Here is a 26,294-nt window from a genome sequence, read left to right on the forward strand (position 1 = left end):
CACGTAGGGCAGATATAAGCTTTTTACCAGGCACAGTTGGGTTAGACGTACCAAACACTTCACAACACGCAGGGCAGATACCCGACTTTACACCAGTCACAGTTGGGTTAGACGTACCAAACACGAAAAAAAAAAACAACACCCAAAACACAATGTTGTGCCTGAATTAATTTTATAATTAATTTTTCTACGGTATTCATATAATTAATTTAACAAAATTTGAAGCTGCTGTGAAAATTATCTTAAAGTATTTTTACTTATTAAGAAAATAAAATTTGGATTATTTTTACAAGCCATAATGCTGTTAAAGTTTATAAATAATATAAATATGTTACTAAAATAACACCAGTGACTTTTTTGTGTGACTTTTTTCCAAGCAAGAACTGACATTTTCCCCGGTAACATCTTTTCCCGCTCAGCTCTATAGGCACCAGGTACCAGGAACTACGTGTAACGTTTTATGCTTCGGGAAAAAAGTTTTGGGTTATGAAGGGATAGTGTGGTCAGCACTATGCCCAACCGCATTTACTTTCACTAACGTGAGTTATGTACCTAATAAAGTTGGGACGGTCTACTGACTTGAAGCAGGATTCGAACTCAGGTTAGCAGTCCAGTGCTCTACCGCTGGGCCACGTCGCCCCATGTCAGGTGATCGTTAGTTAGCCAAAAAATATTCCCGAGCTCTGATTTGTTGAACAAAAATCACCCCCGAACTTTCGAATTCACCTCGCTCTTAAACCACCCCCTTCACTTTATCCCCCTCCCCCCACCACTCGCCTTAACAGCAGGTACAAATCTTAAGCAGGTTTTATGAGGGCCATTACTGCCTTATTGATTAGCAATCGGCGTTTTATCGCAACGTTCATTAGTGTTTACCCCGGCTCGCCTCAATAGGAGCGCGGACCAGGCGATCACACCTCGGGACTCGCAGATCTGACGTCACACGGGGCGGCTGACGTTAGTGGTCAGGGATTTGTACACGACTGTCACTACAGGAAGTTATCCCCCCTCTTAGGTCGGACGTGGGGGGGGGGGGGGGTGGGGGAGGGTTGTTGCCCTTTCACGCTGAATTCGTTTCATGTTTTTTTTTTGTTTTCCTCGTACAAGCAGGTGACACAAGGTAGCAAATATTGATAGTAAAGTATCTATTATCTGAATATATTAATAGTATAGTATCTATTATCTGTAGATTTTGATAGTACAGTATCTATTATCTGAAGATATTGATATTATAGTATCTATTATTTGTAGATTTTGATAGTAATCTATCTCTGCAATTATTGTAGATATTGATAGTGCAGTATCTATTTCTACAGATATTGATAGTAAAGATTCTTTATCTCTGTAGATATTGATACTATAGTATCTATCTCTGCAATTATTGATAATAACGTTTTTTTTATATCTGTAGATATTGATAGTGCAGTATCTATTTCTACAGATATTGATAGTGAAGATTCTTTACAGTTCAGTATCTATCTCTGCAATTATTGATAATAAAGTTTTTTTCTCTGTAGATATTGATAGTGCAGTATCTATTTCTACAGATATTGATAGTAAAGATTCTTTATCTTTGTAGATATTGATAATACAGTGCCGTTATCTCTGCAATTATTGATGGCATTAAATCATTCACACACTGTATATCGATAGCAGTCTTTTTTTTCTCCGGGAATATTGATAGTATAATATCTATATCTCAGCAGATACTAATAATAACGTATCCGTCTCTGTGTATATTGATGGTAAAATCTCATTCTCTCTGATGATTCAGGTTGTATCTCATAGGAGTTAAAAAAAAAAATCAATAATAGTAAATCTTATAGTGATTATAAACTTTCGACAAATGTAGTATTTATTACATTCAGCTAGGGTATTGTTTGGGTACTTAAAGTTTTATTTGAATTTATAAATGTACTAGTGGATGTTTTAATTTATTACGTGTGTTGTGTGTTGATGTTTGAGTCGTGAATTAGGGTTGCGTGTTTAATGTGTGTCTATTGTGTGACTTGTGTTTTGTGTGTTGAGACTTCAACTAGTGACTTGTGTTTTGTGTGTTGATACTTCAACTAGTGACTTGTGTTTTGTGTTAATAAGAGGGAGTGTGATTTATGCGATGAAGATGCATGTAAGCATCAAACTGAATGTATCGCCTTGCGAAGTTCCTAGAATATTTTGGGTATAAAAACACGCTTACAGAATCTCCAGTTTATATTTTTATCATTCGCATAGAAAAGATAAAATAATTTTCAAATACCATTCTAAAAAAAAAATTTAAAAAATTCAAGGCAGCCGTTAAAAAAAAGGGAATAATTCCGGATGTCGGGTTATCAAAATTTGAAGTCGGCTTCGAAGACGAAATTTGCATTTTTCTTGTCAGAAAAAAAAAAGATTGTCTGATCAGGGGAAGATAACCTACTAGACGATGATGGCCTCGGGGGAGGTAACAAGAATGTTTGGGGGAAGCGTGGGGAGAAAGGGAAGACAGTTTTCAATTTATGGGATACTTTTTTTTAGTAAGTATTAGTTAATGTGTCGTTCTAACTTTCAAAATGCTTCATATATATATATATATATATATATATATATATATATATATATATATATATATATATATATATATATATATATATATATATATATATATATATATATATATATATCACAAATAACCCCGATAATCCAAAGAGCATTAAGCCAGCCCTTTAGAAATATAACACAGTCCCATAGAACACAATGGAAAGATTTAAAATCCAATACCTTTAATCCGGTATATGTTGGTTTTTGATTCTTTTGATGTGACGTCCAATGTTTGTTTACTAGACGAGGTGTGTTCGATAGCCAACACACCAACAGCTCAAGTATGTAGGGCCAAGTGTGTAGGGCCAACTACTCAGGTGTGTAGGGCCAAGTGTGTAGGGCCAACTACTGAAGTGTGTAAGGCCAACAGCTCAAGTGTGTAGGGCCAAATGTGTAGGGCCAAGTGTGTAGCGCCTACTACTGAAGTGTGTAAGGCCTACAGCTCAAGTGTGTAGGGCCAAGTGTGTAGGGCCAAGTGTGTAGGGCCAACTACTCAGGAGTGTAGGGCCAAGTGTGTAGCGCCAACTACTGAAGTGTGTAAGGCCTACAGTTCAAGCATGTAGGGCCAAATTTTAAAAGAAAAACAGCCATCGTTAACACTTAAGCGTGTTCAGGCTAACATCAACAAGGGATGAACTGTTAAGGTCAGAATTAACACAGACACACACATACAATGACACAAACACACACAGACACACAGACACAAACACACACACATACACACCCAAACACACACAGGCACACACACACAATCACACACAGACACACACAGACACATACAGACACACACACAAACACACACACACACACTAGAACTGTAAGTCACACAGACAGTAGCTCCCAAAAGTTACCCATCATGCCTTGTGTAACACATCCCCCCATCCCTAAACACCTCCCTCCCCTCCCTAAACATCCCCACCTCACTGTCCACGGAGTAAAAATAACCTCATCAATATTCAGACAACGTCGCTTCCAGACATGGTGCCTGCTTAAGGTTGGTACTGTAAAACTTGTTAGTGTCATGAAGATTATGGTACTGTAAAAACTTGTTACTTTCATGGTCAGTCTGGTACTGTAACAACTTATTATTTTTATGACAAGTGCGAGTTTGTTACTGTAAAAACTTATTTTCATTACAAGTTTTTAAAAAAACTGAAAACGTGTTACTTTCTTGACAAGCATACGTTTGTTACTGTAAAACATGTGTTACTATTCTGATCAGAATATTCCCGTTAAACTTGTTATTTTCATGAGCAGTTATTTACTGTAGCATCTAGTTCGTTGAACAACATAATCTCCAGACACTTTAACATCGTGTCTGCAAGAAGCAGACCGATGACGTCATTCGGGCACGTGTCTTACAGTGAGTACCCCCACGTGACCGTGTCTTGAACCCAATCAATACAGACGACAGATAATTGAATAGGTTTATCATACTGATGCAGATCGATATGACTCGAGGTCACCTCACAGCGTTGGTTCGGCGTCTAGATCTATCTGACGCCTCGTTTATGAGATATTGTCTCCAACTTGCTAGTTTCTCCAATACTAGAAACTAGTTACTTTCTCTAATACTAGAAACTTGTTACTTTCTCTAATACTAGAAACTTGTTACTTTCTCCGATACTAGAAACTTGGTACTTTCTCCAATACTTTCTCCAATACTAACCATTTTTTACTTGCTCGATTACTAGCAACGTGTTATTTTCTCCAAAATTAGAAACTTGTTAGTTTATCAAATACTAGAAACTTGTTATTTTCTCCAATGCTAGAAACTTTTTACTTTCTCCAATATTTTCTCCAATACTAGAAACTTGTTATTTTCTCTAATACTAGAAACTTGTTATTTTCACCAATACTGAAAATTTGTTATTTTCTCCATTACTAGAATCTTGTTACTATCTCTATTACTAACAACTTTTTAATTTTGATATAAAGCTACATGATACTTGACGTATTAAGGTACATGCTAGTAAAAAATAAATTACTTTTTACGTCCTTTTTCCTGCCGATTATCATGTATCGTCTTCCTTGTGTGGGTTATGCTTGTTAGTATGTGCGTATGGTGTGCACCTATGTATGTGTATATCTTATGTGTGTATGTATGTGTGTGTGTTCATACACCGTCGTGCCGTTCGACCACCAACGACTACACCGTCGACAACAACGCCACGTATTAAGCCAAGGTTCCATGGATTAAAGTCCACTGAAATGGAAATTTAATGCAAAATTAAATGAACAGCTTAGCTAATCTTTTTGTTTAATTAAAACCTTAATGAGTTTTATATCAGATGGCGTTGTTTATCCCGGAAGATTAGAGACAAGAGCAACCTGTTGCACGTGATTCAACTTGCCCTAGATATAAACAAAATGTTCGCGATGTTTCTGAATACGTTGTATCTTCAAGTATCGTAAAAAGATAAAAAATACGAGATTTTTCTGACGAAAATGGAACCGAATATTTCATTAGTCCGAATTCAGGGTTATTCCCCGCGGCGAAGGAGGGATAACTCCAGCAGATCTTGTTTATTCTCAGACCGTGGACGAACGTGGCACCGAATACAACTCGGCGTCTGTGTTGGCTTACCAAAGTAAACCAGGACCTAGCGGCTGGTCCCCTCCCTCCCTCCCTCCTCCTCCACTCCTCCTCCTTTGTGTCGGAGGACCTTCTCATTGATCTGCCAGTGCTGTATAAAATATTAATACAATTGCATGACGAAGTCCGCTTCATTACAATTGCTAATGGGCTCCCTGAATTGCCCCAACAAACTTTGCATAACACGAAGGGGGAGACAGCGATTCTGTAGTTCATTCCTCTCAAGAACGGGCTGCAGTTCAGGCGGAGACATTTTTTTCCCTCTCTGCCCCACTCACCCCGGTGAAACGGTACGTTTTGTAGACAAGAGCCGGGTTCGGGGTGAGTCGAACGTGGACACTGGACGCAACAATGTCCGTTGTTTTCTTGAAATCAATGTGTCGAAAGCTGCCGGAGGAGTAAGTCTACAACTGTGATTTCCGGTCGGTGGCAAGGGGAGGCTATTCAAGGAGTGTTATTGTGTTTCCGATAGGGCCGGATGCGGGGGTGATCTGTCCTTGACATTCAGGAGTGTGGAGTGGAGTATCGACGGTCACGGTTCAGTGGTTGCTGGAAGGTTCTGAGCGTGGAGAAGTGGACGCCATTTGAGTTTTTTGGAGAAGATAAAAAAAAATGACGCTCAACCATGAAACGATTAAGGTAAGATGCAACTATTTACAATAGCAACACTCTTTTATTTTATTTTTAAAAAAATCACTCCAGTTAAATATTGATCTTTGAGAAAGTTACTGAACTTGAAACAAAAAAAAAAGATTTGAAAAAGTCACTGGTTAAAACATTGTGTGGAATCTCGGCTGCCTATTGTCGCCGTGTATCGACGCAACGTGCAATCGATGTCATCACTTGTGCCGCTCTGGAGAGTCCGGCACTTCTTGCAGGTGCCTGCCACAATTAGCGGCACGGCACAGAGTTCAAACACGTGTCGGATGGACCGTGACGGACCAAAAGTCCATAAGTTCAGACTTTCTGTTAAGTGAGTTCAGAGGTTCTGTTAAGTTAGAGAGGTTCTGTTAAGTGGAGTGGCCCTTTTTTGAAAACAAAATACAGCCGTTTTTTTAAAAGTTTAGCCTGGAGTGGAATTTTGTGTTTAAATGGGAAGTTGAGTTGATAGCAGTTTTGTTGGAGCTTTGTCGACGGCACAACAGCAAGTTCTAGAAGGTTCAATGTTTCTTGTAACGTTAAAAAAAAATTCTTATTGTTGATTGCGTCTTGTATCAAAAACTCAATATCCCCCCTCAAATAATAAAATGGACAGTTTTATAACCATTGGTATAAGCGACTTTTATAAAAATAGGGACAAAAAGATTCGATTTCATCGTTGCAGGAAGATTTCTTAGCCCACGTCTTCAATAACACTGGGGTTTCGACGGCTACTGAAAAATCAATGTTTTAATTTTGTAACTTATTGTTTTATGAATTTTAGCAATGACGATATTTTAAACAGTTAAATGTACTACGAGTTGGATGTGTGAGTTAAGGGCTGGTCTTAGTTTTTGTAAACGTGGGTCCAAGTAGTGTACAGTTTAGCGATGGTCATAGCGAGAAGTGAAACGACACACCATCAACTTGTGCTTTAACTACAGCTGCATTTATCCTCCCTCCCCCCTACCCCCCCCCCCCCTTTCCAGGCTCCGTTAAATATCTAAACAACAGCACATCCAACAACAACAACAACAACAAAAATATTCAACATCTACCACACACCACACAACCTCCACCAACCCACCCACCACTACAGCAACTGGTATTGACAACACTCACTGAGCCGCCCGCGAATTCTAACGATGTGTAATGTGTCACAACCTCCAGCCGTCATTATCTCCCCTTCTTCTATCAATTACTCGCGTATCGCATTTCGCGCCAATAATGTTCGCGCCTGCTTCTGTTACCGACGACACATTAATCAATGGCGGCGATGAGCAAAAAAAAATATCGAAGAATTTATTTGAGACGCAGTGGGGCCGTCTGTGAAGTTCTAATAAGAAAGTTTCCCAACGTCTCATTAATTTAGGCCGACGGTAGACCTGTCACTATGTAATTAATTAATTAGATAATCAAGTCGTGTAAGGTATCGGTTATGACATTGTTACAAATGCGGGATCACAAATGTTGGACCACAAATGTTGGACCACAAATGTTGGACCACAAATGTTGGACCACACATGTTGGACCACAAATGTTGGACCACACATGTTGGACCAGAAATGTTGGACCAGAAATGTTGGACCACACATGTTGGACCACACATGTTGGACCACAAATGTTGGACCACAAATGTTGGACCACACATGTTGGACCACAAATGTTGGACCAGAAATGTTGGACCAGAAATGCTGGACCACAAATGTTGGACCACACATGTTGGACCACACATGTTGGACCACAAATGTTGGACCACAAATGTTGGACCACAAATGTTGTACCACAAATGTTGGACCACAAATGTTGGACCACAAATGTTGGACCGCAAAAGTTAGACCACAAATGTTGGACCACAAATGTTGGACCACACATGTTGGACCACAAATGTTGGACCACAAATGTTAGACCACAAATGTTAGACCACAAATGTTGGACCACAAATGTTGGGCCACAAATGTTGTACCACAAATGATGGACCACAAATGCTGGACCACAAATGTTGGACCACAAATGTTGGACCACACATGTTGGACCACAAATGTTGGACCACAAATGTTAGACCACAAATGCTGGACCACAAATGTTGGACCACAAATGTTGGACCACACATGTTGGACCACAAATGTTGGACCACAAATGTTAGACCACAAATGTTGGACCACAAATGTTGGACCACAAATGTTGGACCACAAATGTTGGACAACACATGTTGGACCACAAATGTTGGACCACAAATGTTGGACAATAAATGTTGGACCACAAATGTTGGACCCCAAATGTTGACTACAGATGTTGTATAATTCGAAAGCGTGGCCCCAATATTGATTTATCGGTCTTAGTATTATCAATCTAGCCCAATATTGATTTGATGGCCTTAGTACTGGCAACTTGGCCCAATATTGATTTGATGGCCTCAGTACTGGCAACTTGGCCCAATATTGATTTGATGGCCTCAGTACTGGCAACTTGGCCCAATATTGATGGCCTCAGTACTGGCAACTTGGCCCAATATTGATTTGATGGCCTTAGTACTGGCAACTTGGCCCAATAATGATTTGATGGCCTTAGTACTGGCAACTTGGCCCAATATTGATTTGATGGCCTCAGTACTGGCAACTTGGCCCAATATTGATTTGATGGCCTTAGTACTGGCAACTTGGCCCAATAATGATTTGATGGCCTTAGTACTGGCAACTTGGCCCAATATTGATTTGATGGCCTCAATATTGGCAACTTGGCCCAATATTGATTTGATGGCCTTAGTACTGGCAACTTGGCCCAATAATGATTTGATGGCCTTAGTACTGGCAACTTGGCCCAATATTGATTTGATGGCCTCAGTACTGGCAACTTGGCCCAATATTGATTTGATGGCCTTAGTACTGGCAACTTGGCCCAATATTGATTTGATGGCCTCAGTACTGGCAACTTGGCCCAATATTGATTTGATGGTCTCAATATTGGCTACTTGGTCCAATATTGATTTGGTGACCTTGCAAGAAAGGGACTTAACCCTCTAACGACTGGGGTAGGCTCAAGATCACTCCGGATTAAACGCAACTCTTCCAATATGGCAGTAAAACAGTTGGGTGGATCGGGTAGGGATTAGCTTTATTCTGTCTGTTGTGGGTCTGAGACCCCTGCAAAATGCAACGTCTGTATGACGGGGATCTTAGACCCCTGCAAACTGCACCGTCTGCTACTTCAGCCAACCCAAAAACCCCAGCCTCCTTGTGTATCCCCTCTCTCAGAATTTCCGTGCAACATTTTGCAAGGGGAGAGAATAAATAGGTCACGTGACTCCATTGATCGAGCTATTGAGGGCAAATCGGATTAGGTGATTGTAGGCAACACAGCTAAAAGTTACCGGTAAATAAATTCAGGTAAGCTGCAATCGATCGGGCCTGATGGGCGACAATTATCAAGACTCGAATCTTTATGGGTTATGGCCACACATGAATAATAATTGAAAATAGAAACTGCATGCTTTATACCACGTGGGATAATAGTTTATAGGTAAAGTCTCACATTGATAGTAAGTAAAATAAAAATTTCATGAGTTGTGCGACTCTGAGATTGCAGTAAAATAAATTAGGCAAATGTAAGTCTAGGATAAAAGAACAACCATACTGGCTATTTACAAATAATGTCACTTTTATAATGACAATGTTAGTCTATTTTAATTTAACTACCTAATGGCGATACATAATACATTGAAAAAAAGTAATTAAATTGAATGGAACAGGAATTCGTCACGAATTAAAAACTCGTGAAGATTTATATTAAAAATAGCAGTGTCTGTGTATTTGTTTTATGTGGTCTGGTCATGTTGTGTGTATATAATATGTATAGCGTTTTCAGACGTAGGTGTAGCGAAGGTAAGCTGATTGGGGGGGGGGGGGTGGAGAGGTTGAAAAATGACTTATATCTCGACTTTAATTAAAAACATGTAAAATAAAATATATGTGTGTGCATACATGTATGATATATATATATATATATATATATATATATATATATATATATATATATATATATATATATATATATATATATATATATATATATATATATATATATATTAGGTTCGTTTTAATGCAAAAGAAATGAAACGTAGATTAATTTGAATGATCACGCAGAAGTTTCCTATTCTCATGAAACTATCTACAAAATCTGGACATTACACACATAAACAACTTTGTGTAAAAACCGTATAAAAAGGACAGGCCAGTGACCGTAAACTATCACCGGTCTAACCTGTCAGTATCAGGTGCTCCTAGCCTTGTCCCTACACGGGGCGCTACTCAACGCTAACACCAGGTAATACTCCTACAAAGGGAGCTTATTCGTTCCAAGGGACATCACTAGTCAGTTTATGACGACAGACAGTTTTTAATGGAACGGAGCTAATCTTGGTAAATGGCTGACCGAGGATGTGACTGGTTTTACTGGCGCGTGGGGTTTTTATTGCTTCACCCTGCGACAGGCCCTGCGACAGGCCCTGCGGCAGGGAGAAACCTGAGAGTTTATTTTAGACGTGTGGAACACGGCTACATGGTAGCATATGTTGGGCTACCTAACGACCATAGATCGACCAGCAACATTGTTGTATTATAAGTCTACTTACGACTGAAGCGGAAAACGCGCCATTTTGTATTAGTCTAAAAATATCTTGACTAAATTAGTCAACAATGTCGTGGTTTTACATAGAAGATCACCAAATTACCTGGCTAGATTAGTCACTGAATATTTTTGCTATGTTAGTTACTCACTGTCCTGACTAGATAATCACTAAATATCCTGGCTAAATTAGTCACTACACGTGATGTTGTATTGATGGCGCTTTACGTGATGTTGTATATAAAGTGCTTCAAGCGAAGTTGTATATAGGCCGCATCAGGCCATGGAAATTGGGCGCTTCGCATAATTCTGTATATAGGGCGCTTTACGTGGTGTTGCATATAGGCGGGCGCTTCACGTGATGTTGTATATACGGAGCTTAAAGTGATGTTCTATATAGACCGCCTCTGGCCATGTATATAGGGCGCTTTACGTGATGTTGTATATAGGGCGCTTTACGTGGTGTTGTATTGTGTGAGCCGCACGTAATTGTGCCGCAGAATATCATAAAAATAGATCCAGCGCATAAATCCTTTTAAATTACACACACGAAAACCCCCAACAATAATTCAATTTTTGTATATTTTATCAACAAACACGAAGGTCGGGCCGCGAAAACGGAAGTAAAAATTAACACCCTTTTAAAAAAAAGAGAAATGTAGTTTCTAATGCGGCCGAGATTTAGGAGGTCGCCCCTCGTGGGGTGGCAACTCCTCTCCCCCGCCAGGAGAGGTAACTCCTTCCGTGACAAGATTTGGTTTATGCGACATGCGCGGAGTAATGACGGAAATTTATTCCGGCAAGGGAGGCCATCCCCAGCTTGGTCTGACACGATATACAGATCAACTTTTGCTGCACAATGTTGCCGGGAGTGTCTGACTGGCATTAGGTTTGTCTGTCTGACAACTTTCAGCCATGTCTGTCTGTCAAGGTTCGGGCTTGTCTGTCTGTCGAGGCTTGTCGATCCAGCATAGATCATCGGTGCCGTAGGTTCTGGTTCCTGTGAGACAAATGCCAGAGGTGACGGTTTGAAATACGGCGGGCACTTGGGAAATGTTAGCACATTCACTGGGTTCCTGTCTTACATTGTTATCAAGGACTTTTGACAAACAAGCCGCCTATATAGGGGCTGTGATATGAGTTGTATATTGGAAATAATACCTTAGCATTTTCTTGGATAGGTATTTTCTTGTCAACGGCGAAGTAATTCCACATATGTGAATTTTATTTAAGAGAAATTCAAATATCAGAATTTTACGTATGAAATTCAAATGGTTACTTTGTTGGTGTACTTGTGAGTATTTCGTGCAAGACACCAGTAATCGATGTCACAGATAAGACGCCTCATAGGACATTGAACATGATATATTTGAGCGCAGGACATTCTATATATGCTAGTGATGAACCATTAATAAATAAGAATGTATGGAATGGTTAATGGGCTCTCCATCTTCTATACTGTAATGGTATGATAGAAATAATAAATTATAACAAAATGAGTTAAGCAGTGTTGGTCATGAAAGAATTATTTCAAAATCGTAATGCCTGCTCACACTATAACAAAACATACTATTCATACTCAAAATAGCAATATTAACAGCTGTCAAACCCAAAGGGATCCCTCTGGTCCCTTTGGGTTTGACTTATCTGTCTCTACTTGGACTGTATTCTGTACCCTTGTCTACCCTTGGCGTTGAAATATTCTGTTAATATTGCTATTTTCAGTAACAACGCTTGCTTCCATCCCCTCTACATGTATTCATACTCAACAACGTTCTAATAAAACGTTACACATTCATATATAAATAATAAATTAGTCTATAAATAATTTACATAAAGGGTCAATATATATTGATCAATTTTATGACAATTTATACAACTGCCGATGTTCAGTTTAAATAAATATTATGTTTTAAGTGCAACCGTGTTAAGTCAGACACCCCCCACCCCACCCCGCATACACACATCGTGAGTGTGACGTCATTTATGGTCGACCCAAAGTGTGAGTACCAAAAGAAAAAAAACGGAGGTGACGTTTTTAATAAAGACATGTAAAATGTGTCTGGCAGTTAATTAAACGCCTAACACGAGCCGTGAATGAAGCAGGTACACGGGCGAGGGAGACAGAATGAAGTTCTCCATGTTCTCTGTTTGTTCCAGGCTGGTCCCTCAAAGCACGGGCAGGCAGCGACTGTTGTGATTATCTCAAGCCGGTCAAATATCAGGCCAAACTTATAAATAACGCTGCCTGGGGATTAATTAAATCCTCTTACACCCGGACCCTGGGACACTAGTGTGGGGGAAGGGGGGGGGGGGTCCACTAAAGTTAACTGGGGGTCAGCAGCCCGGCTTTACCGGCTGAAAAACAAACTTTTATTTTCCCGAGCCGTCGAGGCGAGCAGGTTTTTCCGCGGTTGAAGCGGCTGCCCGCGGTCGGTCTTTGAAGGTAACAATGTGGTCATTTGAAAGGTTCCGGCCCGGCTCAAATTTAGTTGTCTCCCCAATAAAAGCCGGTCAGGTTTGTGCGGGCGGACGCCGGCACCGTGCCACGTGCCGGCACGGCAACTCAAGGCGTGTTCCCAGCCAAAATATTGATATTTGATTTAATCACGGGGGTGTTACAGCCCGCCCAGAAAGTTGATGTAAGGGGAGAATATTGAAGAAGAGGGGGGGGGGGGTGTAGGCAGCATATTGGAGTAGAAGTAGCGCTATTTTTTCTAGCAATATTTTATCATCTCCTGACGGACGTGGGTCTAAAGGGTTTGAGAAGAGAAGGGCGACTGAAAGGAAGAAACGAGGAAGGAAAACACAGAACTTGGTGCTGGGCTGTTCACTGAGAAATATTTAGACGCTGGGGCTGAGTTTTTAAACTGGAGAGTACTTTTTCAAAAGTGTTGGAGTTATATAGAGAAGAGGGTGGTGGAGATGGGGGGGGGGGGGCAGGACATGGACGGTCAAGTCATGTTATTATTAGAGAGAGAGAAAAATGAATTGTGGGAAATGAAACTCTTGGTGGTTTCTGTCCGTCAACCCCCGCCCCCCCCCCCCCTCCTTATCACCATCCCGGGGACTTTTTCATTTGAAACACATCACTGTCGGGCAGAGAGAATGGGGTGTTAGGGGGGGGGGGGGGGTGGCCGGTATTGTTTTTCTAACCGTGCGGCCGACTCGACGGTTTGACGGCGGTACCAGATATAAAAGACCGGAAACACGTCATCGTCCGTCCCTGAGCCAAGTCAAGTTGCATCAAGTCAAGTGACTTGGGCCTTTGTGGCCGGCCCACAGTTACACCCTGGGTCGGCTGAAGAGCTTACCCAGCGCCAGATGAGAGCCCCCCGGATAAGAGACCCTAGTTGTCTAACACTTGCAGTGCTTTGACGGTACGACGCTGACCAATCTAATGCCATAACTAATCTACATTCCAATGCAATTACAAATTTAGTTCTAATTTATCCGCGTCATTAGGTGTCCACGTATCCGGTAACCATAGTTACATTTCATTTCGTCACTTGTACTCAAAATACACACCCGCACCCGAAACTCTCATATCAAAACACCGTTCATTTATTTAACTTAAGTCTATCTCTATGAAAATATAACCGTTGCACTGGAATCACTGCTTTTGAACAACCTAGTGGCTATATAAGCAATAGTTCCAACTGTCATCATTTATTTAACTCATTGCTATTCTGTTTTTAAAACATTCTAACCTTTAGATAGTTCACTGCTAAATTAACAATTTCAAGTTATAGTTTCAAAAACTATTATAATTTCTGTTTTTATAAATGTCCGGATTTATGGATATAAATATCATCATACTACACAAATATCCGTAAAGGCGAGGTACGAATGAAAACTGCTTTTTGCAATTCCAATGACATATTTTTTTTTTCTTTATTCTAATTCTAAATTACAAACAACCTCGAAACGATCATAATGAGGGTCTTATTCATAAGCTTCCAGACGAAACCATTGGATTGTTGACCTAATAGGTGCTTGTTTTGGACGTCTTTAAGCGGTGTAGCCGTCCGCACGGCATCATCTCTGGGACCAGTGTTTCTTTCAGACTTTGTCTCCAAGTAGGGGGGACTTGAAACTTGAGGGGGTGGGGGTGGGGGGGGGGGTGGGGTGGTATAAATTTTTCGTGGGTGGGTGGCGGACACTCGTATAAGTACATATTTTCTATATACTTTCTTTATCGTTGGTGTGGGGGGGGGGGGGGGGCTTGCTTTGGGGAGGAACTACCCCCGCCCCCACTACCAAGTCTAGCCATGGCTAGGTCTTTTCAAGGCAAGTCCACAATCTGAGATAAACTCGCTAAGTCGATCCCATGCGAGCTGTTGATGACTGACTATCATCGATTAGAGATCGAATCATTACCTATTGGCGATTTTTTTTTCTCCAAGCCCAGGCAGATGAAAGCGCGTGGGTTTACAGCCACTTATTGAAGGCGCCAGATGTGACTAGCCAGCGAACATTGATTCGTCAAACTGTGGAGAAAAGAGGCGATTGTTACCTGGGTGGTGTGGGGGGTGAGGGGGGGGGGGGGCACACCGGGCGCGCTGGAGTGTAGCGGTGGGTGACGAGTGGTGGTTATGGATGGGAGGTGATGGGTGACAGCTAGAGTAGCCGAGGCGTGGATGGTTGCTGGTAGGTGATTGTAGGAGGTTAGTCTATGATGGGGAGGTAAGTCTATGATGGGGAGGTTAGTCTATGATGGGGAGGTTAGTCTATGATGGGGAGGTTAGTCTATGATGGGGAGGTTAGTCTATGATGGGGTGGCTAGTCTATGATGGGGAGGTTAGTCTATGATGGGGAGGCTAGTCTATGATGGGGAGGCTAGTCTATGATGGGGTGGCTTGTCTATGATGGGGTGGCTTGTCTATGATGGGGAGGCTAGTCTATGATGGAGAGGCTAGTCTATCATGGGGAGGCTAGTCTATCATGGGGAGGCTCCCCACTTATATATGTTCTGATAAAATTAGCATATGACGAAGTTTTTTTTGTAAAGGTATATAGTTTATATCCCTCATCCATGCCGTGATCCATGACCTTGATGCGGCCCTCATCCATGCCGTGATCCATGCCGTGATCCAGGACCCTACGCACACCGTCTAGGCGGTGAAAGAGCGTGCTGATTTAGTGCGGCTGTTCAATAGCGCGGTGACAACCTACTTGCACGGCCAGTCGGCTGATGAACCTCCGTGCTGCACGCTCTACTGACGTGCAGGCGTACAGCAGAAAACAGCCTTGGTCAGAATATAAATGTGGGGTGAAGTGTGGGAGATGGATTGCTGAGGGTGGGTAAGATAGACGAAATCAAAGAGAAGTCAAGTTAAATATAGGCCTACTGATTAAAAAAAAACAAACCATGTATCTTATTTTTGGAAGAAGCTTTCCCCATTAAAAACTTACAATTTTGGTTGAATAAAAGAAATGAGATAAACACGACTTGTATTGGCGTGATTTCAAATTTATTTGTCTCGATATGTACCCAACTGGCTAATTGAAAGCATATCGTGCGAAATTTGTTTGAATATTAAACAAAATATATCTGGAAATAAACTTTCTGGCTAAGTTAGCCAGTTGGTTTGTTGAAGACATTGATGGTAGAATTGGACTCTGGTTTTTGATTTATCATAGTCGTATCAGAACGGATTTGGGATTATCATCAAAGCAGTACGGCAACGGATTTGGGATTATCATCAAAGCCGTACAGAACAGATTTGGGATTATCATCACCAGCACTTATATCTGCTAATATGGGCAGGCATGTTGAAGATGTGTAGATAGGTGTAACAACGTGTATGTTTAGCGAGAAACAGAATTAAATTAACTTTAAATAATAGTCGAAATTAGAAATACGGTTGGGCTCCATTATGAAATATTTCGACCTGTCTTGAGTAAAGACTCACCAAAAACAAAAACCAGCCTCAATCTGTTGGAGGCCCAATAAAACATCAACCCCTCGAATAAAAACCACCGCGGTCGCTTATCTGCCATTTGTGCCCATTGTGCATCATTATTACGTTAAAGCGTACGCTCTTGTGAAACACAAGTGATACAATACCGCCCCTAAAGTGCCGGCCTCCGTCTACCAAAAAGATCGGCGAAATCTCTTTTTTTTCTCCGGGTCGCCTGATCGCCCCACCGTCCTATTCTGCCCACAGTCCCGGGGACTCGTCAAGCGAGAAGCGGACCCCGCTGGGAGACAATTTACCCTGGCCGTACACCCTGTACATGTTCCTCAGCACACTTTTTGCGTACGTGTGTTGCGCTGTCTGAGAGTGCTGTCCCTTGAAAAAAAAGACAATTTTTTTTGTATGGTGTATCCAGTCTACAAGATCGGGTCTTCCCGCTGATCTACGACCATGTTTCTAGGGCTCTTGTAAGCCGAACCTGTTTTCACTGGTGCTCTGTAGAAGCGGCGGAGCTCAGGTAACGTTTTGCTGGGGGCTTTGTTGTAACGCCATTGACGAAAAAAAAGGGGGGGGGGTTGTCTGAGGACCGAGGGAGAAAGATGGGACCCCCAGATACGTAGAAGAAGATTAGAAAGAATTGACCTTGGGTGACCCGAGGTGAATTGAAAACGCGGCACAGAACATGCGAGATGGCGATAGGCTCTCGGCGCGACCCCTGGTTAGGTCGAGTGTGACGCTGGCGCAACCACTTTGAGTCCGAATGTACATTTTGTTTTCAGTCGAGGCGTTTTGTGCCGTGTGTTGCAACTTGCGTTCTTGAGAGTGTGGTGTTACATTGTTCCAAGCGGAAATAACGTTCTTGTTTCGTATGGTGTGGCGTTGTTTCTAGAAAGTATTCTCCTACAATGATTCAAGGAGGTCGGCGTGGTCCAATCGGTTAAGCTCATGGTTGCTAAACCGAAAAGTCCCGAGTTCGAACCTCCAGGCAGATGAGGCTCGGTAGTTGGGGACAGCCACTCTTCTAGGAAAGACAACTCCAAAATCAAACAACTGCTGCCTTGTAGTTTGTTCTTGGTTGGACAAAGGCTAAGAAGCGATTCCAAAAAGGCTGAAATCGGAGTCAACGGCCTATATGGCGCATAACATGTTGACATTTAGTACTTAACAGTGTTGGAGAAGATCCCTGCTAACACTAGAATCAAATACGAAAAAGAAGAAAACGAAGAAGATTCAAGTTATTTTTAATTTTTTTATTTTATTGCTGTGTGTCAAGTTTGAATTTGCGTTAATCAATTAAAGCAAAATCGCTATGTATCTTTTGTGGTTCGATGGTGTAATCTTAAAGCCTGATATATAAAAACTCACGCAGATACTCACAGACACGCAGACATACACACCATATTACATAATCTATATGGTGCAGCGGTGTTCTATGTATCTGTATATTATTTACAGCACACTGCAGCGCATGTATAAGTGGTGTTCAGTACATAAAGTGGACGTGACACCATTATGGGGTGAGACCACTAGAGGGTTGTTATTTCATCTGGTGTCAAGGAGTATTAGCCAGCGCAAAGCCTTGCCGGATCGGCATATTTACTGCGATCACTGGGCATAAAAGAATCAGTGAAGGAAAGATCTCACCGTTTATGAAAAAGGTGTAACGTTAGAATGAAGTTTCGCCCTGAAGTAGGTACGGCCTAGTCTAATTTGTCATACTTGAGTTTTTCATATGTTGTAAGGGTGTCTGATAAATCGAGTCAGGCTTGATGACAGTATTATGTTGTGAGGTCGAATACTGAAAACATTCGAACACACATGCTTGTTAGTGTACAGGTTAAAGGATTTAAAAAAAAACAACAAAAAACGATTGCAGCAAAACGTGTAGACCAGTGAACACCTTGCAAAATGTAAAAAATAAAAATAAAAAAAAGGTCACGCCTCATTGAATCGAACAATGGTCTACGTTGTAAGAAGTCCCGGGGTGTTGTGAGGGCAACTAGGTGTGATGTAGTTTAGATAGGCAGCCTCCCCCCTGCTGGGTGGGTGGGGGGGGGGGGAGCCAGCAGACGATGACGGGTCACGGCTCAGTGCTAAAGTTACAGGACGGTAGGAGCAGGGGGAGTAGAGCTGGGGGGGGGGGGGGTATTGCAGATCGACAAGGTAAAGGCCAGGTGAATAAAATATATTAGGTTTTTTTTTAAAATTGAAATATGAAATTTGTGCAAACAGTATATTGTGACATTTTTCTAGGCATCTTGTATCGGTAATGACAGTATTTTGTGACATTTTTTCTAGACATCTTGTAACGGTAATGACACACGTTCTTCTAACACACATACACACACGAACATCTTTCTCTCACACATGCACACACTATCCTTCACGCACTCCTTCCCCTCACACAAATTCCCCCCTCAAATATATACTCACTTTTCCCTCGCATGCACACTTCCCGTAACACTCACTTTCCCCACACATATACACACACCTCCCCCCCACACACACCATCTCTTAACAAACACCTTCCCTACACACACCTGCCCTACAAACACTTACATACACCTTCCCCGCACACCTACACACACCTTCCCCAAACACCTACACACACCTACACACACCTTCCCCAAACACGTACACACATCTACACACACCTACACACACCTACACACACCTTCACACACCTACACACACCTTCCCAATGTTCAATTCTTTTAAAGCGGATATAGTTCTAAACTGTTTAGGCGCGTTAAGTCACGCGCATCGGCGGTCACGTGATAATCTCCACACGATGGAGAGTGACAGCTGTCTGTTTAGATGGTATCACAGGGAGACAACTGACAGACAAAGTATTGGCCTGGGGAGTGGGAGGGGGTGTGGTCCGGGGTGGGAGGGTGGAGGTGTTGGGTGGGGGTGGGGGTGTGGTCCGGGGGGTGTGGTCCGGGGGTGGGTGGGAGTGTGTTCTGAGGGTGGGAGGGTGGAGGTGTTGGGTGGGGAGTTGTATAGGGGTGTTGGGTGGGGGTGTGGTCCGGGGGGTGTGGGGTGTGTTGGGTGGGGGTGGGGGGTGTGGTCCGGGGGTTGGGTGGGGGTGTTTTCTGTGGGTGGGAGGGTGGAGGTGTTGGGTGGGGTTGTTGGGGCGGAGTGTTTGGGTGGGAGTGTTGTGTGGGGATGCAGGGGTCGGGTTGTGTATTTAAGGGTGTAAGTGTGTATGGGGGGTGTTTGGGGGTGTTGGTGTGGGGGGTATTAGGGTGGGGTGTTGGTATGTGGTTGTTAATGTGATCGATAGTCACACGGTTGCCGAATGTGGGTGTGGGGTGTGTGTTGGATGTAATGTGTGTTGGATGTAATGTGTGTGTATGTTATGGAGGAAACAGGATACAACGTGGAGCACCTGTTGTTGTTATACGTAAGCAGGTGAAGTAGATTCAGGATAGATAAATACAATAACAGGTGTTTGAACAATGTTCCTTTTGGTCCCAAGCATCATAAATGAAAGTTAATCCGATCCAATGATTACAGCCACTATCCTCACACTACAACATTATTGTATTAATCGTTTGTGTAGTCTAGCCACGTCACATCACAGTTGTAATCATTACATCGTGGTCACGTCATCCCATTACTACAGCCACTACAGTATGATCACGTCATTCACTAGCACAACTGTTACCATAAGATCAAGCTATACCATTAGTTCAGTCAGATAACGCCATACCATTAGTTCAGTTATTACCATAGGATCACGCCATACCATTAGTTCAGTCACTACCATAGGATCACGTCATACCATTAGTTCAGTCACTACCATAAGATCACGCCATACCATTAGTTCAGTCACTACCATAGGATAACGCCATACCACTGATGCAATCAACACCATCTGACCACGTCATTAGGGCAGTTCAAATCACCCCCTCCCCAACCCCCACCTCCTTAATTCACGTAATTTCTGCACTAATTTCCTCCAATCAATGCACCATCTTCAAAAATTGTTTAGCCAGAATGGTCACATTCAAGCCTAACCCTTTCATCGCTTCCCTCTCGCCTGAAGGCAGATTATATCAGCCTTGCCTTAGACAAATCTGTTTCATTCTGCCTCGCGAGCTCGCTAAGGAATCCCCAAAGACACGGGACCTCACTTTGCGAGACACCGAAGAAACACGAGAAGACAACTTCGGAAGTTGATCAGAAAGTAACCCCCGAGCCCTTCTTGACGCAATCGCCTTTTCGGGGCCGCGACAGATTTTTAAGTTGTAAGAGCCGCCTCGGGGCCTCAGATAAAGATGCCCCCAAAACGTCAGTCGGTTTTGATTGCGTGGATAGAGCTATTTAAGGGCCATTAGATTTTTTTTTTTAACGAGACGTTTGGGGAGAGTGTTAGGTGACGCCAAAATGGCCGAAGTCGAGAGTTCAAATACTTGTCGGGGAACGAGTGCTCAACTTGGTGAAAGGGTAATACGGTAAGATTGGCTAGCACGGCAGCTCTTGGTGTGTTGAGTTAACCAGGACAGCTTTTGTTTAATGGTCTATCCACGGCAATACCATAACAAATACTTTAGCCGATTTTTACATTTTCAAAGGCATAGCTAAACATCTTTAGCTGAAAGTTCAATGTCCACCATAACTGAACAGCTATGACAGCTTTAGCCAGTTGGGCTCTAGACAGTCGAGTGACCAGCACGACTAACCACCAGAACACCATTCACAACGACAACAAAAACTTGTATCAAAAGACAGAAATAGACCACACATATACACACACCACACATTACGAACCAACAGATATGCACCAACATCCTATCCTCAATCTACACGCTTACCAAGCAACTTCCCAATCCCCAATCTACACACCTAGCAAGCAACTTCCTAATCCCCAATCTACACTCCTAGCCATCAAGTCCCGGTGTGTCGCTGAAAAGTTTACACGTCCATCTTTAACACATTCCTAACAAAATTTCCAATACTAGCATTTTCCCCCGTAAGTTCACGGGACATCACCGTGTGTGTTTTTACAACGTCACCATACACAAACCAACAAAAAAAAAAACTTGCATTGTAGATACATTATTACCCAACACATCGAATGCTACTGTTACCAACTGCAGGTTTACGGGCGCCCCCCTCCGGGCTGCTAAACGGGACGATAACTGCAACGCCCCGGTCCCACGATAGAAAAATAATTGAATTAAAAACCAGAGACGGCCGAAACCTGAGGCGTCATTCACTTGGCGGAGATTGTTGGAAATGTGATAGGGACGTTCCTTTTTTTTAAATGGAATGGTTTAGGGCTACAGTAGGTCTGGGCTGAACAAGTATTACATGCTCAAGATAAACGGGCGCTTTACGCAGGGAGCGTATCTTTTTAGGCTGCCTTATGGCGCTTTGCTCCTGAATAGCCATATATATATATATATATATATATATATATATATATATATATATATATATATATATATATATATATATATATATATATATATATATATATACGTATATATATATATATATATATATATATATATATATATATATATATATATAAGGTTTTCTGTAGTTAAAAAATTCATAGCAGACTTTGGTTTGTTTTTACGTAATTTATTTTCCATTTCAAAATTCGTCCAAAATTTTTGCTTTAATTTTTTTTTAAATCGAGAGAACGCATTTCCTCCTGCCCAACAAGTCACCCGCCCCTCCCACCGATCCCCCCCCTCCCATGATCTTGACGTCAGACTTCTTTATCCGGTGTTTCCGTATCTAATTTAGAAATGATCGCCGTGATCTTTGTTTGTCCGTGCGCGCGTGCGACCGTCTCCGCTCACGATCTGTCAAACCGTTGCTGGGGGTAGGGGAGGTGGGGGGGGGGGGCGGAACTTCTTCAGGCGTCTCCCGGTCAGTGCCAAGAATGGCCTTTAAAGTGGCGCGAAGACAACAATGGGCAGAAGGCGACTCATCACAGGGGTGGGGGTGGATGGCGTGGGATGAGGGGGGGGGGGGGTTGTGGTGGTGGAGTGACGGTACTGACGTCATTGTTGTATTTGCGGTGGTTGTTTATGTTTTGTATGGTGAGGGTGGTGTATGTGTATGTGGTGTATGTGGTGTATGTGGTGTGTGTGGTGTATGTGGTATATGAGGGGTTTATACCTTTCATACAATGATTCTTGTTTAATGGTAGAACGTTGTGCGTGTGGGGGGGGGGGGGGGGGGGGTTAGGGGAAGAAGTATATACGATCTCACTTTAAAAATGTGTCAGATTGTAATTTCCAATTTCCTAAATCTGCTTCTCTCGGATTCCGAGCTTTGTGTGTGTTATGAGCATCAGTTTATATCCGAGTGTACGTACTGATAATATTTTGATGATGTTTTGGTGTTGTTGTGGTGTTGGTTTTTGGTGACAATGTTGTATTGACCATCCTCCTCTTATGATATTCTCTGGCTGATGTCTGGTTGTTGTGTGGTTAGTGCACAAGTTGTATTTTCAGATTTTTTTGGCTGATGTTGTACTGATCGTTGTCTTGTTCTAATGTTCTGCTGGTGGTGATGTTGTGTTGATGTTCTCTGTGAATGTGGTTTGATGATGATGTTTTTTTCTCGTACATTCTTTTATTCATGTAATAATTCTGATGTTCATGTGCCAAATTTATAGAAAGTATATTTTTTATTGCAACCTACTGTCTAATTAATGAATTAGAATTAAATTTGGCCATTTTCACACTTTAACACAAATAATTAAAATTCCTGCTTATTTTTCTAAAACGATCCATGACGTCACAAAAGTAAAAATAAACGATGGCCCGTGTCATCGTTTTGGACTGGTTTCCCAGAAATGACGTCACCACACCCGTCCTCACCCCCCGGGCTAAATATACACAGATTTATGACGTCTGACTCCCCGCGTGACGCCCGCGTCAGTACAACACAAATAATAAGCTGCGTCGTGTCCACGAAGACGCGGGTAAAAAAAAAAACTATGTCCGTGACGGCCTTGTAAAGCCAACTCTTTGACAGGTAAAAAACTTGGAGGAACCAGGTGAAAAAATACCTGATGTGTCCAACTGTCTGTAGGTGTGTCGGTCGGCCTGACAAGAGCCCGTCATGCGAGACTGGGCTGGGAATAGATTGATGAAAGATCCAAGATAATGACCTGTATCTGCTTGCTCAGGTACGCGCACCTGTAACATTTGATTTCAGAACGTACAACTTTTATATGATGATAATAAGTTCGCTCTATCACACCTGTAACATTTGATTTCAGAACGTACAACTTTTATATGATGATAATAAGTTCGCTCTATCACACCTGTAGGAGTTTGGGAAAAAAGAAAAACAAAATGGCAGGGTCGTAATATTTTTTTCCCCGTACCCACACACGCTTAGGCCTACCACTAGCTTCTAACCAGCTGTTAACAGGAATTGTTTGATCAAAGTGGCGTAGCGAGGTTTTTTGGTATCGGGGAAAGAAAAAATGGCATAAAAATAATTCACTTAATTTCACGGGTGGGTAATTCAAAGTTGGGAAAAAAAAAAAATTGTGACGTCAGGAAATGTCAAATTGTAGCGGGATTGATATTTTATAAAGTGACGTCAAAAATAAAAATAAAAATAATTGACGTCACGCCGGTTTTTAAATGTGACGTAAAATTAGGAACAAAACCCCTTAGTGACGTAGTAGCTGACAACCTGCTACGTCATGTTTGTGTACACAGGTCCGAGTACACACACCAGGAACACAAACCACGCCCACCAACACAGGTAATAAACTCCGCAGGTAGGTAGGTACATACTGTGGAGCGAATCTGCAGTGGATTAAGCTACATTCCTAAATTGTGTACAGTGTAAACCCAAATGTGTACACAACGCATGCGCAGATATGCTTTATATTTTGAGAATGTCCGTGTTAGGTACACAACCTCGTGAGTGATACGTCACCTTTAGACCAACCTCCATTTTTTTCGACCTGCTGTCGTAATGAGACTACCCGTACCATGTTAAGTCGACTTGCTGTATAAGGGTACGCTTATCCCAACCACTAGACCCGACGTTTGATGTTATCAGTATGTTAAGAATGGTTGAGAGGATGCATAGAAAGTCCCATTACAGACCCAACGATGCGGTAAAGTTGTGATCAGGAATTGCATGGGGGTCGCGCTTTCAACCCCCTATCCCCCTTACACCCCCCCCCCCCCCCCCCCCTTGTTAATTTTTCTTCACGTCCAAAAGATGCAGCCTAGGAGAGATAATACCTGATAAAAGGTAAACAGTGAGCGGGGTAAGGCGGAGGCTGGCAGAGGGAGGTAATATGGACGTCAGTAGGTGCGATGTGTCGTGTAGCTTATGCGTCGTCTGCATGATTCGTCTTGGTTGGCTTGTCAGAGCAGACGTGGACCGTTACCCCACGTGACCGCAGTCCCGCGGAGACCCGCCAAACTTTTGGGAGGGGATTATGGGAAGAGTACTCAGGGCGGTGGTCTTAGGGGAGTTAATATTTAATGAATACAACGACGGACAAAACTAGAGAAGCGAATCAGTTACATTGTGTCATTATATAAGAAAAGGGAGGGAAGGGGGGAAGCTTAAAGCTCAACCAAAAGCTAGAGACTTAGAATCTGAGAAGAAAAAGAAAAAGACGAGCGAAGAAGAGAACATAACACGACCTAATGTAAAGCCACCCCCACCCCCCACCCCCTTTTGTCGCATCGTAATCCGAGGTCGTCTGCTTGGACAAAACAGGGGGCGGGGCGGGGGAGGGTTAATTGTTTCTAAAGCAAACAGTTACCAGTGATTATGAAATTTCATCCCTTCTACAAATCTCCCCCCTCCGCCTCCCGTCCAACAGGACAGCTCAAAGTTAACCCCTCTTTAGTCGCCGCCGCTGTGTTCGGGTGACAGAGCAGTCTTTTGTCGGGGGGTCGAGCCGAACGTTGCTTGACGCGGAGGATGCTCCCGTCTGTGAAGGGCTCCGTGGGTTGTTAGGTAAAGGTCAAAGGTCGGGTATTGTCCGGGTGCCAACGTTACCTGAAAGGTGGGGAGGGGGGATGAGTAGCTTTATCCTGTTATGTGACAGCTGGTGGGGGGGGGGGGGGGGAGGGGGAGAGAGTCCGCTGGCCGCGTGGAAATAAGACCATTGATACTGTCCTAAGACCATCGCATTGAGACCATCGCCCTTAGACCATTCCTATGAGACTATTGCCTTGAGACCTTTGCCCTTAGACCATTGATACCTTCATAAGACCATTGCCATGGGGCCATTGCTACTCTCCTGGTTTTTTTTTTAGCAAAACATATGAAAATAAAATTTTAAACTCTGATAAATATCCACAAATATAAATATAAATATCCACTAAAAGTGTAAAAAGGCAATTGGTTTACGAAGTGTCTGTCTCCCATAAGATTTGTAAACGTTATGATGTTACTTCGGCAGTGAGAGGGGTGGGGAAGGGGGAATGAAGGGTAGAGTTGGTGGAAATAAGAGGATAAAAGCGAGGAATTTGTTAAAGGAAAGAGGGGGGCGGAACGGGGATAGTGAAAGTTTTAAGAAGAAAAGAAAGAAAATAAGATAGATGAAACAGATAATCGTAGAAAATCGGGTTGAAGAGAAAGACAAAGAGAGAGAGAGAGAGTAAGAGAGAGAGAGAGAGAGAGAGAAGAGAGAGTTGATGTGTAGAAAGAAAAACACAAGAATATACATACTACTGAAAAGATGATGATAGAGAAAGAGAGAGAGTGAGAGAGAAAGAGAAAGAGATAGAGAGAGAGAGAGAGAGAGAAAGAGAGAGAGAAAGAGAGAGAGGAAGAGAGAGAAAGAGAGAGAGAGAGAGCGAGAGAGAAAGAGAGAGAGTGCGAGAGAGAGTGAGAGACAAAGATGATGATAAAAGTATCCTGGCCCGTCTCAAGGCACCCCCCCCCCCCCCCCAGTGTTCACTGACCGTGACGGCTGA

The 26,294-nt window shown here is 42.4% G+C and overlaps 1 long non-coding RNA gene across 1 annotated transcript in view; it reads left to right on the forward strand.

Moving 5' to 3' along the window:
- Positions 1–5,409: 5,409 nt before the first annotated feature.
- LOC131927625 (uncharacterized) overlaps positions 5,410–26,294 on the forward strand; it is a 142,058-nt gene continuing 121,173 nt past the window's right edge. The window contains exon 1 of the long non-coding RNA XR_009383668.1: positions 5,410–5,815. This is a non-coding gene — a long non-coding RNA (uncharacterized LOC131927625). The remainder of the gene's footprint in view (positions 5,816–26,294) is intronic.

This window comes from Physella acuta, unplaced genomic scaffold, assembly GCF_028476545.2.
Source record: "Physella acuta isolate Inbredline_101_S28 unplaced genomic scaffold, ASM2847654v3 ptg001425l, whole genome shotgun sequence".
NCBI lineage: Eukaryota > Metazoa > Mollusca > Gastropoda > Physidae > Physella > Physella acuta.